The sequence below is a fragment of the Rhinopithecus bieti genome, unplaced genomic scaffold (genome assembly GCF_001698545.2).
Source record: "Rhinopithecus bieti isolate Rb0 unplaced genomic scaffold, ASM169854v2 scaffold_32107, whole genome shotgun sequence".
Lineage (NCBI taxonomy): Eukaryota > Metazoa > Chordata > Mammalia > Primates > Cercopithecidae > Rhinopithecus > Rhinopithecus bieti.
The window spans coordinates 699145-712850 of NW_016813884.1; positions in this window are offsets into that span (position 1 = coordinate 699145).

A 13706-nucleotide genomic window follows, 5' to 3' on the forward strand; every position below is an offset into this window, starting at 1 on the left:
CAATGAAGGGGCCCAACGCAAGACGAAAATGTAGATCTTCTTGTTCAAAACTTCCTCAGAATTTCAAGATGGCAAAAGTCCCAGCCTCTTTCAAGCATGGATGCCCACGAAGTCAAGGGAACAAGACAGAGATACGAGCAAGAGTGGCAACATCACGTGGGGTCTCTGTGATCAGGGCTGAGTCACAGCACTCTGTTCCTGAAATGCCCCCAGGCAAAGCAATAGTTCCGAGAGAAGTTCCACTTAGGAAAAGACTTTCTCAAGCTCATGATGCAGTGAGTAGCACTGATGCAACTCCCAGGCAAGGCCAGCCCTCATCCCCAGTGGCCTTCCCAGCATGGGATTGCCACTGGGGATGCTGCAGCCATGAGCTCAGCCCTCTGGTGGCCTGGGAGGTCCAGGCGTGAGCTTCAGACCCAGCACCTCACCCAGCTGCTGTGGCTACCCACAGAGGGTGAGAACAATGGGTCATCCTTACATGCCCAGGAGGGTCAGCACCAGGCAGCCCATCCCCTCCCAGCCACCAACTACCCCCACCATGCAGCCTCCAAGGAGGCACCAGGGCATCTCAGCAGCACATACTCAGTGATGCAGGGAGGTCAGAGGTAGGTCACAGGCTGGGAAGGCCATTAATGACTCATGTACCCTATAAGCACCAGATCTCTGGGAAGCTGCCCTGAGGCCCATCACCAATCCCTCCAAACCCTGGCTCCTCCCCTCCTTTGTCCAAAGAGGCAACATGATGTCAGGCAAAAAAGTCTGATCTCAGCCACATCACTGACCCACTGCGTGACTCTCGAAAGACATCCCTCTCTCAGAGACTGTTTCTTCTAAAGTAAAACCCAAGTTGGGTTATATGATGGCAAAGGCACTGCCGGTTCCAACATCACAATTCTTTCTGAGAGAGCAAGTTTTATTGGTTTTCAGGGATGGAGGTTCAAATCCTCTTGAGAACACGTGGAGGGATGGGGATGCATCACTTTACCTCCTTCCTGGTGTTTCTGGAGTCAACCTCCTTGTGAGATCCTAGGGCCTCTCTGCCCAGCCACAGGTCAATGGGAGCATCGCACCACTGTGGTGCCTTCTCACACTGTGGGAGCTGTCCCAGTCCAGGACTTGGCTGTGGAAGCAGCCAGCAACCCAGTGTCCAGCTGGCAACGTGTGGGATCTCACACAAAGGGTATGTGGAAATTGCCCATAAAATCACTCTCTTGCTCCCCACCCAGCTCTCATGGACCCCACAGAACAATTTATAAAGCCCAAGTGGGAAAGATTTCATCCACAGCCAACTCCCCATAGGCCCCAGGCTGGAACAGGCTCCAGCCCAGTGGGGCTACTTCACGGCTGGGCGGGCCTCCCTGTGCAGGCCGGAGTGGCACAGCCTGAGAACAAAGACTTGGCAGAAGTGTAGTGCCCCCAAAGCCATTTATTACCAATTACCACCCCCGTCACAGAGCCAAGAGTGATATGATCATACAGTATTTCATAAATTGTGTCCAAATATCTATATTATACAAAGAGCTGCCTCTATAGAATTAAAAAGTCAAATAGCACAGAAAGTTGTACACTGAAGAGAAAAAGTCTACCACCTAACATTAAAAGACTTATCTAAGAGAAGGTTGAGTCCCCACTCTACTGCTGGAGGAAAGGTGGCATGACTTGTCCAAGGTCACTCAGCTGATCTACAATGGAGCTCAGGGTCTCTGACCACCCAAGGCAACTGTTCCCAGTGGACAGCATTTAATATGCTCTGTGTCCTGGTGCTGAGAGATCCAAAGCGTCCCCAGCCTGCTCCTGAACCCCACACAAGCTTGGAGGCATGGCCCACACTGAAGAAAAATGGAGGCCAGGTCCTGTAGGTCATGCCTATGGCCCTAGCATTTTGGGATGCCTAGATAGGAGGATCACTTGAGCCCAAGAGTTTGAGACCAGCCAGGGCAATGTAGCAAGACTGTCTTTACAGAAAATAATAATAATAATAATAACAACTGAGTGTAATGGCACACGCCTGTAGTCCCAGCTACACAGGAGGCTAGCATGGGAGGACCATCCGAGCCCAGGAGGTCAAGGCTGCAGTGAGGTATGATCATGCCACTGCACTCCAGCCTGGGTGACAGAGAGAGACTCTGTCTCTACTTAAAAAAACAAAAAGGAGAAAGAAACATGGAAAAAAGATGGGTTTTGGTTTTGGCCCTTACTTTGCACCTGTGGGGCCTGGTGTCTGACACCATATCCACCAATAGGTTCTTTGCACCACGTGGAGTTCGCTTCACTTTGCCCAAGTGTGTCATTCCTGCTGAGCCCTCCCCAAGCTTCCCCAGTGAAGCCCTACTAGAAACTCTTTGATTCATCCCTAAAGCTCCTAAGCTACGGAACCCAGGTCTGGGCACCCTATCTGGCGCACTGAACACACATCTGCAGATAACATTTATGCCCCCAAGATTCTGAGCTAGTGCTGATGCCATGGTGTGGAGGGAAGGGGAGAAAGTTTCCAGTCTGATGTCTGGGAGATGGGGCCAGCCCCTGCAATTCAACAAGTTTTGTTGAACAGAGCAGACTCAAGAGCAAAGCACAGCACGTAATGGTTGATTGCGTGGAGAAAAAAGAGATGAATACCTCATTTGTGGACAAGATAAAATGGCTGCACCACTCAGGCCTGAGGAAAACATCCAGCTGACCATGACAAAGGCAGCCTGGGGACCACCAGGGCCAGGCCACCTGCTGGGGATGCAGAGGCTGCCCCAGCATGGCAGGTGACAGTGTCCTGAAGGCTCACATTCTGAATGAGAAGCCTGCACCATCTTGGCCTGCCCCCAGCCAAAGCCGTGCAATCTGGGACTAGCCCTGGGATCATCTGAACCACCAGAAGCACACAGGATTATAGGATAGTGAATTTTAGGAGAGTTTAGAAGAGAAACTTTTATGGCCTTAGACAGAATCATAGAGAAGGGGGGAAAGGGTATCTATGACTTAAACTTCTCCATGTCCTAGGCAAGAGGCCTCTCAGCAGCAGCCCTGGCAAGCATCCATCCTTACCTACCTTAAACACTCCCTTCACAGGCACCCACTCCCCTGGAAGTCAGCACCAACTTTAGCTGGAAGGGATATTCCTTTAAATTGTTTTAATTTAGGTTAAAAACCAAACTTTTGGAATTACTGCTGACTGGCTGAAGTCTAGTCTCTTAAAGTAGTTTTTACAACATTTTTTTCTTCTGTAACATGTAACTAATGACTCACAAATGTATATCCATGGGCACCTGTTCATGCATTCATTTGACAAGTTTTGTTGAGCATCTACTAGGTGCACGCACTGGAGCAGAGTAGAACAGGAAAGACAAAAACTTCTGCTTCCTGAACGCTCTATTTATTATTGTTTACAACATTAATAAGTAAAATATACAGCATATCAAGAGGAGATAAGATTACATATAAATAAAGCAGGGACTAGACAGGGGAGTACTTGGGATACCTGTTTCTATAGAGCAGGCCGGAAGGTCTCATTAGCAAAGTCCTGAAAGGGGAGGGAGGCAGCAAGCCATGCAGACATCAGGGAGAAGAGCAAGCCAAGCAGCAGGAGCAGTAAGTGCAAAGGCCCCGAGGCAGCAAAGCTGGGCACAAATGGAATGGGCTTCAGGTTGGGCACTATTCTATGGAGTTCAGCTGAAACTCCACTTGCCAGCCTGGAAAGAGGTGGAAATGCACAGCAATGAGGACACATTGCAGAGATTAACCTTGCATCTGCTCCAGTTTCTTTATTTTTATTTTTATTTTTTTTAAGATGAGGTTTCACTCTGTTACCCAGGCTAGAGTGCAATGGTGCAATCTCAGCTCACTGCAACCTCCGCTTCCCGGGTTCAAGTGATCCTCCTGCCTCAGCCTCCTGAGTAGCTGGGATTACAGGCATGTGCCACCAGGCCCAGCTAATTTTTGTATTTTTAGTGAAAACAGGGTTTCACTATGTTGACTAGGCTGGCCTCGAACTCCTGACCTCAAGTAATCTGCCCATCTTGGCCTCCCAAAGTGCTGGGATTACAGGTGTGAGCCACTGCGCCCGGCCCCGCATCTGCTCTAACTTCTTAAAATGCACGAGTTCTTTATCATTAGCAACAAATTTGCCAGCAACACACCTCACAATGAAGAAAGCTCCCCAATGCATTGCCACATGGTGGCTGAGAACAGCTGCCCTAGAGACAAATGCACCCAGCCCCAGCCTGAGGATGTTTTTTGGGGAAGAGGGGAAACACTCACACCCCGCACTGTCCCCCTTGTCCTCTTCCGGCCCACTCTAGCTTGTCTAGGTCAATCATCCCTCTCTATCCTTTTCTAAATCATGATGTGCAGCCCACAACATGAACGATGGAAACAAGGCATGCTGCACATCCGTTCACACACCACTCGGGTTGCCTTAACCCAGACGCCTGACCTCCATGTTGGGGAGCTGGCGCTCTGGGCTGCCCTCCCCCCTTGTAATTCACGTCACCTCCAATACCAGAAACATGTATCATACAGATCTTTTCCGTTTTTTTTAAGATGTTCCCAAGAAAATCTGCATTTAATTTATGGGCAATTTATAATGGAAATAGACCATATAAAATGTATACAAATGTGTAGACCTGTCTATAGGGCTTGGAAGGAGATGGTTTAACTTAGCAATAATGAACGTAAAGGGTCTACTTCCCTGCTGCCAGGTAGACATTCAGATTGCCCGGACTTTCATTAAACTTAAACCAGAAAGGGCTCAAGGGCCGAGGTCCAAACATTCCTCAACTCTATGGAGGACGTCAGGACATGTAGCTGACGACAATACATTTCACCAGGATTGCCAAAGCCCTGCTTAAGTTGAGAAGATGCCTGCATTGCGTTATTGGACAGAGAACGCCAGCTTGTGTACCATAGTCAGTTTTCCAGAGAAACAAAGCCATCTCCAATGCCCCGAACCAGCGTGAGGCCACAGGGTTTGCAAAGCAGTCAGCAGAGACACAGGGCACCTCTCTGTCCCCACACCTGGTTCTTCAGGCCTCTAAAGACAGCTGCTGCTCCCAGCACAGGGCCGCCCCGCTTAAGTCAAAGAAGAGTTACGGAGAACCTCAGGGTTGCCAAAAGCTATTTCCAGGGGACTTTGATCATCTGATGGTGTAATCTCTGAAGGGAAACATACTTCATTTAGAAGGTATTCTTTGGTGTCATTCCCAAGGAGAAGGCATACTTGTTTTTGGAATAGCAGAGCACTTACTTTCTCTCTCTTGCTTTTACTTGATCTCCCTCCCGCTCTCTCCCAGCCATGAGCATTCTAACTGTGATGGTGCACAAACAACCGTGCTGAACACAGTGAGAAATCATAGAACACGCTGTCGGCCAAAAAAGCATGTTTTCAACAGTGCCCAGTTAGGAGCCAAAATCCTAGATGGCAGCAACACTGAAGCCTAAGGGCCAAAGACCAGGCTCCAAACTCCCCGCGACTGTTACAGCCCCCCTGCCCCAGCCTCCTGACCTCACTCTGGGTGAGACCCCACCGTGGGGGAGGTGGAACACCCTAAAACCCAAATGGGTCCCTAGAATCCTCTGAATGCCATGGTGAAGGGTGGTACATTTAAATAAGTTTTTCCTGGCATAGTCAAACACAGTTTAGATCAATTACCTCATTTTTCAACAATGAAAAGATTAAACAGTTGTTAAGGGTTATGAAATGATTTAATATGTTATTAAGCAGAGATGTAAACTATCAAAGTAGAAATTTCCAGAGAGAGACTTAAATATCAATTATATGTGCATCCAATTTGTAGGCAGCTCTTCCCCACACCCCTCCCAGAAGCCCACACCAAGGCTCCTCTGAAGGCAGCTTTGAAAATCCAATTCTTCTGCATTGGTTTCATGAGAATTTTTCATAGACAGGGGAACTAGGTTCAGAGTGTTCACAACACTTTTTTCCCCTTGAAATGAAGAACAAAATCAAATTTTAGAGAGATTTTGGGGATATATATTCCTGCTGAATGATGGGAAAGGACCATTAAGTACCTTATTTGAAACCAGAGTAGGGCTCTAACTTTTGAACTTTCACTGGTTTTTACTCATTCACTGCTGGCAACATTTCAAAGGGTAATTTTTTTTTCAAATTACTGTTAAAGGAAAATGAAAAAAACAATTCTTTTCTTCATCTGCCTCTTCTCCTAGCGATAACTTTTCAAAACATTGGTTCTTCAGGCTCACTTTACTCCCCAAACAATTTTGTCTAAAAACCTGCAGCCCCTGATACTGACATCTTCTCAATTTGCATAGCACCCGTTTACATAATCAATCAAACAGAGTAAAGCACGCATCCTGTCTCAGTTCACCTCTTGGCCCCTGGACAGGATCCGACAATATGGGCCCCATCACAAGGACAACTCAATAACCCATTTTATCAATTCCAACCGCAAAAGGGAAGTTAAGGTGGACCCTGCTGCGTGGGGAGCTCTGGGTCAGTTTTCATAGAACACAGATGTGCCCCCACTTCCCTGTTCACTCCAGCCAGAGGAAAAATATAAGAACAACATCAGGAAGATAGACTCAGCAACATTCCCATGTAGTAAAACAAGGCTCCCTGCCCCTGCAGGCCTCCAGACCCCATCTCCTTCCATCAGACCCCAAAAGAACAAGTCGGTGAGGGGAGGTGATACTCCCCAGCTCCTGATGAAAGTCTGGGGGCATTAGCTTAAAGAACATTTGGAAAAATGTTTTGCAGAGTGAATATCTCCCAACCTCAAACTACTGCTGCCCAGTGTCCAGGAAACCAGAAAGCCCATATCATGGCAAGGTTGGATCGCAATTATTAAAAACTGCACACTCCATGCCTTTCATGGGTAGTCAGACTCCCCAAATTAACAGTAAATCCAAACAGCCCAAGCATGGATTGACGTCTTCAGAATAGCACTGGAGTCTCTCATGCCATGTAACACACTGCAATTCCCCACTTGCAGGAGGAGTGAGCCTCCTGTGTCCTCTGCTGCACTGGGACAGCAGCCCCCACCACAACACTAGCGGCTTCCAGAGTCCCAAGGCTGCACAAGACAGGTGAAGTGAGCCTCTCTGTGAGGATGGACCTTTGCTCTGCTCAAGGAAGGAAACGGTGCCTGAGCAGCGAACCTTCCCCATCAGCTGTGCATATAAGGACTGTCCTCATAACCCGTTTGTCAGAGCAGTGACTCATCCCCGAGTCTCCAAGAGTGAGGCCAATGGGGCTGGCAGAGGAGCGGCCCTGTGATTTCAAAGTTTCCCCTCCTCTGAACCTCCTTCTCACACTAATTCGGTTACAGATGAGGGAGCTCAAAGTTCTGTTCCTTCTGATGTGTGGCTAGTAGGGAGGGTCTCAGAAGAGGCTTGAGTCTTTCCTTATCTATCCCAGCAAGCTGCACCTGCTGGGCCCCTGGCTCCAAAGGTTGGGCATGGATGTAGGTGAAGAGGGACATGGTTCTAGAAGGAACAGAGGCATGCAGCTCAATCAACCCTATCTAGAGCAACTTTGCCAGAGGCAAGGTGGATTCTCACCACTGTAAGAATTCCTCTCCCGTCTCGGCAGAGTTGAGTCCCTGAGCTGTTAATGTAGCAGAATGACACTTAACCACAGGAAGGGCACTTGTGGGACCTGAGAGCATCCTCTGGAAGCCACTGTCTGGAACTGCAGGCTCTGTCCTCCAGAAAGGTGCCCTGCATACTCTTCAGAAACGTGGGCAAAGCTTCCTGAGAAAGGCAGCCTCAGGGTTCCATTGGCTGAGAGCAAACACTAAGTCAAGTTGATCTAAGTTGTTCTCCTCCAAGCTTCAGTTTCTGCCATCTGAAAATCTTGTTTGGAGTTTGAAACAGGGCAGAAGTGGAGATGTGGGGATCCCAGTGGAGGCACAAGATGGACAGAGGGCTCCACACTTGGGGAGAGGCCCTGGGCAGGTGCGACCAGCCCTCACCCCAAACTTACCTGGTGTGAGCCACCAATAGATCCTCAGGAGGGAAGCTGGTAGCCCCGTCAGGCTGCCCAGGCCAGGATTCCTGAGAGGCAGTAGCCAGAGCTGTCTCTAGAAGTGGCACCCCCTGTCTGTCTATCCTTACACAGGGCAGCAGGCAAAGCTGAGCCCTCTGCTGAAATGAACTGAGCCAAATGCTGATCTTTATTTGGGGGACAGCAGCAGCTCTCACCTTAGCCACCTGGCTGCTCTGCATGCGGGAGGGGCCAACAACCTGCGTGAAGGAAGAGGAGGTGAGAGAGCCACTGGGTCCTGAGCCCCGCCAGAATCCCTGGCCCATGGTACCACTGGAAAGATCCAAGGACCCCACGCCCAGTGTCCAGCAAGCCTCAGTTCCTCCAGTGGGCATTTCCAGAATCCCCCAGGCTGTCCGAGAGCCCCTTCACCTCTGCTCTTAATACACAGATGTCATGAAATGCTGGGTGACCTCTGAGGAAGGGATCCGTGCACCCACACTGCAGACTCAGGGGAGCAGCCACAGTGGTAACAAGTGGGTGGGCAGGACTCTAGCCCATTTCTCCTGCCTCAGCCAGTGTTCTTTCTCACACTAACCACAAGAGTGCATGCACACACACATACACATAGGCACACATGCTCACACATGTAAGTTCATGCTCGCATGCACACACACGCAGGCTCTCTGTGAGTGACAGGCCCGTGCACTCCCTGGCAGCTAGTTACCTGCAGCTGCAGGCTTCCAGAAGAACCACCACTCCCTGGGATGTTCCTGGGAGGGAAGACGTAAGATTGGGGTTTGGATCACCACACTCACCACACTCAGAGCGCCTTGTTGCCGTGTAACTGCAGTCCTCTGACCCTTGATGACTCTCAAAACCGTTCTTGTCATATAATACATGAACTATGCATAAACAATTCTGGGTTATGATGTGTTTCCTAAAACTAAGAGAACTTCAGCCATAACACTGACATTTTGTTTCTGGAAATTAAACCCTGGGAACAGTGAAAACAAAGTCCCTCAATTTATGAATTGTATTTCCGTACATACTTCAATTCCCAGTGCTTGCGGTGAAAGAGAAACACGATTTTGTTTCTGATGGCGTAGCCACTGAGACCAGCGGGCCTGCCCCTCCTAGGTTCTCCGCTTCATACCAGGAAGCCAGGCTCTCCAAATAAGGTCCTCACTAACAACCTGGGTGACCTAATACTTCAGGAAATGACGAGAATAAACCCAAGCAAGATGGATTTGCCCATTGCTCTTGGGAAACAGTCTCCTCCGCCTCTGACCTGTTCCTGGCAGGAAGGGACAAATGCCTGGGAGATGCTGCGACAAGTTTGCCAAGGCCTTGGCAGAGTCCCCAGGCTGGCATCTCAGTATGAACCTTGCCAGTCCCGGGACTTCTGCAGGCAGAAAATGTGCACCCCCAACACCCAGCAAGCTGTGGGGCCTGCCAATGTGTGCCGGGCTATGAACAAGGGTTGGGGGAGGTTTAATGATCGTAATTGCCAAGTGAGGCAAAGACAAGATTGGATGCTGGTGCAGAGAGGAAGGCTGAGAGAAATGGAGGAAGGTGAAACCAACAAGAAGTGTCCGGACACGCTAGCAGGATTTCAGGATACAGAGCTAGCAAAATGCAGGGGTGAGATACACATACAAACTAGAGAGAATGGGGGCATGGGCAAAGGTGGGGGCCAGAAAGGCTTGTAGTAGAGAGGGAAGAGTGGGAAGTTCAGTCAGATGCAAGCTCTGGAGATGAGCAAGGGAAGTGAGAGGTGGGGACGTGGCCCATAGGATGAGTAGATGTCAGGTGTGTTATTTCCCTGCAGGGACTGCCCTCCTTCTCCTTCCTCCAGGACAAACCCTCCATCCCCACTGGCCCTGCTCAAATTCCACCTCCTCCAGGAAGCCTTCCCTGAACTGCTCAACCGGCAATGAACTTCTTCCTCTCTCCTCTAATTTCTATAGCACACCTCAGCCATCAGTTCAGGACCACCACAAGGTGTGCACAGGCACCTTGCAAGTTTGCAGAAATGCCTTCGTAGACTGTGTTCTTCTGGAAGAAAGATCACTTTGTACACATGTGCCTCCCTGCAGTGTGGCTTAACCCAGCTCCAGGCACACCAAGACTTCAGGAGGGGCCCACCAACCCAGAGGGAGGCTGGCATGGGAGCAGGACAAACCATCCAGCCCCACACCCACCCCAGCCCCTATCCATGACTCCACCAACCAGGACTCTGCCTGCCTTCCCAGGTCTTGGCACAGGAACTCCAGCTTCTAGCACCTTCTCCAAGGCTCCTGCACCCTGCCTGGAAGGCAGCTCCTTGCCCCCAACCTCCTCCCAGAACTCCTCAGTTCCCCACACCACCAGGCTTCCACAGCTGAAGGCCATAGCTTATTAGTCAGACGTGTAGTGCCCCGAGCCACACTTCCTGGGCATCACCACTTCCACACAGCCCCACTCCCAGGAGGCTACACATTCAGCCGCAGGGCAACCTGTCTGGTCAGGGAGGCTAAAAGCAGCCCTATCACGGCGAACGAGCAAGCCCACTCTTACAAAACCAGAGTGGAGCCATGGGGGCGTGGGGACAAGAGGCAGGGAGCGCTGGGCAGGGCTGTGGTCTTGGTCCTTCCTACTGAGGAGGAAAGTGGGAAAGCGGGCTCAGGCTTCCACTGTCAGTGGGGGTGGTGGGGGTGGCCTCCAAAGAGGACACCTGCCTGTAAGAAGCCAGAGCCGGTCCTAAGCCCCTGAGTCAGCAGCACAGACACAAAAAGAAAACATGCTAACTTGTTAACTGAGTCGCTTGTAATAGGGACAAACATTCACATTACAAAATAATCTCCATTTGACAAAAGGGCCTCTTTAGGAATTAACAAACTGCTCTTTGAACATGTAAGTGTCCTGGAAGAGCTAAGTGAGGCCATTCCCTGGAATCACACTACCCATGTGTTAGTCACTCACCTCTTAGTGTGAATCAGCTTGATCAGGCTGCTTTCCTGCTGCCTTCTGCTAGAATTCAACTTTCTGAAAAAAGAGATTTGTTTGGGAAGTGATGCGGGCTGGGTCATTTTGGAACAGAGAGCACAGTATGAGGTTTGGAAGCAGCGGGGAGAGAAAGAGGAGTTGTTCAGCCAGAGGGCCAAGTAAGGAGACAAAAGCTAGGGGTCACAGTGGGAGGCTCAAGAGGGCAGAGTCCAGGGGCGGGAGCCGCCCCCCAGGTTTGGGCACTGGATTTGCTTGCTGGGGCTGCCACAACAATGCCACACAGACGGAGCAGCTTAAACAGCAGATGTGCATGGCCTCTTGCCTCCTGGTGTGTCCAATGTCCCCGCTTTACAAGGACACCTGTCACATTGGATTAGGGGCCCACCTGACTTCGCTATGACCTTGCCTTAACTAACTGCATCTTCAACCACTGTATTTCCTTATTTGAAATTTTTTATTTCCTTATTTCATCACATTCTCAGTTATTGGAGGTTAGAACATCAACATGTGAATTTGGGGGTATCATGACTTAGCCTGTGATCAGCACCTTTTCTGGGGTGAAACTGAGGCAGAGGAGAAAGCCCCAATCAGCTGAGTAACCCTTGAGCAAGTCATTGTCCTGTGTGGCCTCAGCTGACTCACCTGTGGCATGGATGGCCCGGGGATGGTGGCTGATGGTCTCTTCCACCTGCCTCCCAGCACATTCAGATGGTCCAGTGAGGACCCCTGCACCTGTGAGGTGCGGGCCCATGGGCAGTGGTTTTTCCGCGGCGCTCAGCAATGCTCACGTGACTAGACCTCAGAGGCTCTTCCATCCCTGCTGGATAAGGCATAGGGCCTCGTAATCAGCACTCCCAAGCCCCAGGGAGGGAGAGCTAGGGTGCAAAAGTAATAGCCGATACCAAGAGGCCTGCAGACTCCTTAAACAGGTAAGCCTCCAAGACCACATAGCTGAGACCTCCATTATGTTAGTCTCTTTTCACACTGCTATAAATAACTGCCCGAGACTGGGTAATTTGTAAGTAAAGTAGGTTTAATTGACTCACAGTTGCCGCATGGCTGGGAGGCCTCAGGAAATTTATAATCATGGCGGAAGGCGAAAGCGAGGCAGGCGCAGTTCACATGGTGGCAGGTGAGAAGAAGAGAGGCGGGCTCTGCCAAACACTTTTAAACCATCAGATCTCGTGAGAACTCACTCACTATCATGAGAATAAACAGCAGAGGGGAACCGCCCTCCTGATCCAATCACTTCCCACCAGGTCCTTCCCTGACACATGAGGATTACAATTCAACATGAGATTTGGGTGGAGACACAGGGCGAAACCATATCATCCACAGGAAAGCATGCTCTTACACAGTCTGGATACATCCTGCTGTTGTCTGCAAACAGCTTTCATTTACAGGGAGCAACAGCACCATCTCCGGCTGAGTCAGGCCCATCTGCCTTCAGAACAGAGCCTGGCCAAGGGGCCACCTCCCCGCGCGGAACAGGCCAGCACGCAGTAGGCGCTCAAGGAGCCAGGGAGGGAGGCGAGGGCGGCCCACTCGTGGAGCGAGGGCGACACCCAGTGGCCATATGGAAAATGACCTGCTCGAACCCAAAGGTGGGTGGCAGCAGCGCCTGATCCGCCAGCCTCAGGCCGGGAGGAGGTGGCCGAGTCCGATTTGAGTCCCATGTCCTCTGGACTGCAAGTTGAGACTCCCGGTCCCAGGAGGGACAGCAAGGCCTCCTTCACCTTCACAGGCCATCTGACAACCTGCGCAGCTGTTTAAAGAGCAAACCGCGCATGAGTTAGGCCACTTGGCCCTCCCTTTCAGACCCCTCAGGCCGCCTGTGGACAGCCTGACTCACCCTCTAAGGGCCTTCCTGCCCGCCCTGGGAACACACACCGCACGGTCCAGGGACTGGCGTCAGGGGCAGAGCGAACTCAGCGCCACCTGGGCTCCAGGCCTGGCTCTGCTCCAGGACTGGGACAAGCCCCACCCCTCCCGGATTCCCATCCCTGAAGCCAGGGACACTGGGGTGTATAGCGAACCACTTCTGAGGACATATGCAGCTAAGGGTGAGCAACTTGTTTTTTGTTTGTGTTTTGTGTGTGTGTGGTTTTGTTTTGTTTTTTGAGATGTGGTCTCACTCTGTTGCCCGCGCTGTAGTGCAATGGCCCGATCTCGGCTCACTGCAGCCTCTGCCTCCCGGGTTCCAACGATTCTCTTGCCTCAGCCTCCCGAGTAGCTGGGATTACAGATGCGTGCCACCACACCAGGCTAATTTTTGTATTTTTAATAGAGAGGGGATTTCATCATGTTAGCCAGACTGGTCACAAACTCCTGGCCTCAAGTGATCTGGCCGCCTGGGGCCTCCCAAAGTGCTGGGATTACAGGCGTGAGCCACCACATCCTGGGTGAGCAACTTGTCTTCAAGACCCCGAACCTTGATATCAGACAGAGCTGGGTTCAAATCCGATCTCTGCCCCTCCCAGCTCTGCAGCCTTGGGCAATTCTCTATGGGGCCTTTCCTCTCTTGGGTTACCACGGAGATTCAATGATGGCACGTGGGTAAAGCTCACCTGGCAGAACCTTTCCCATAACAGGTACTCAGTGGTGGCAGGCTCTTTATCTTGGTCTGCATAGCACGACAGAAAACAGCTGCACCGTATCTCAGGTAGCCCCAGGTATGTGGAATTAAGTGATCAACATCAGAGACATCTCCTGCCTCTGCTGTTCTGCAGAGCCTCTGCCGTTCATCTCACACAGCCCTGATCACACCCGC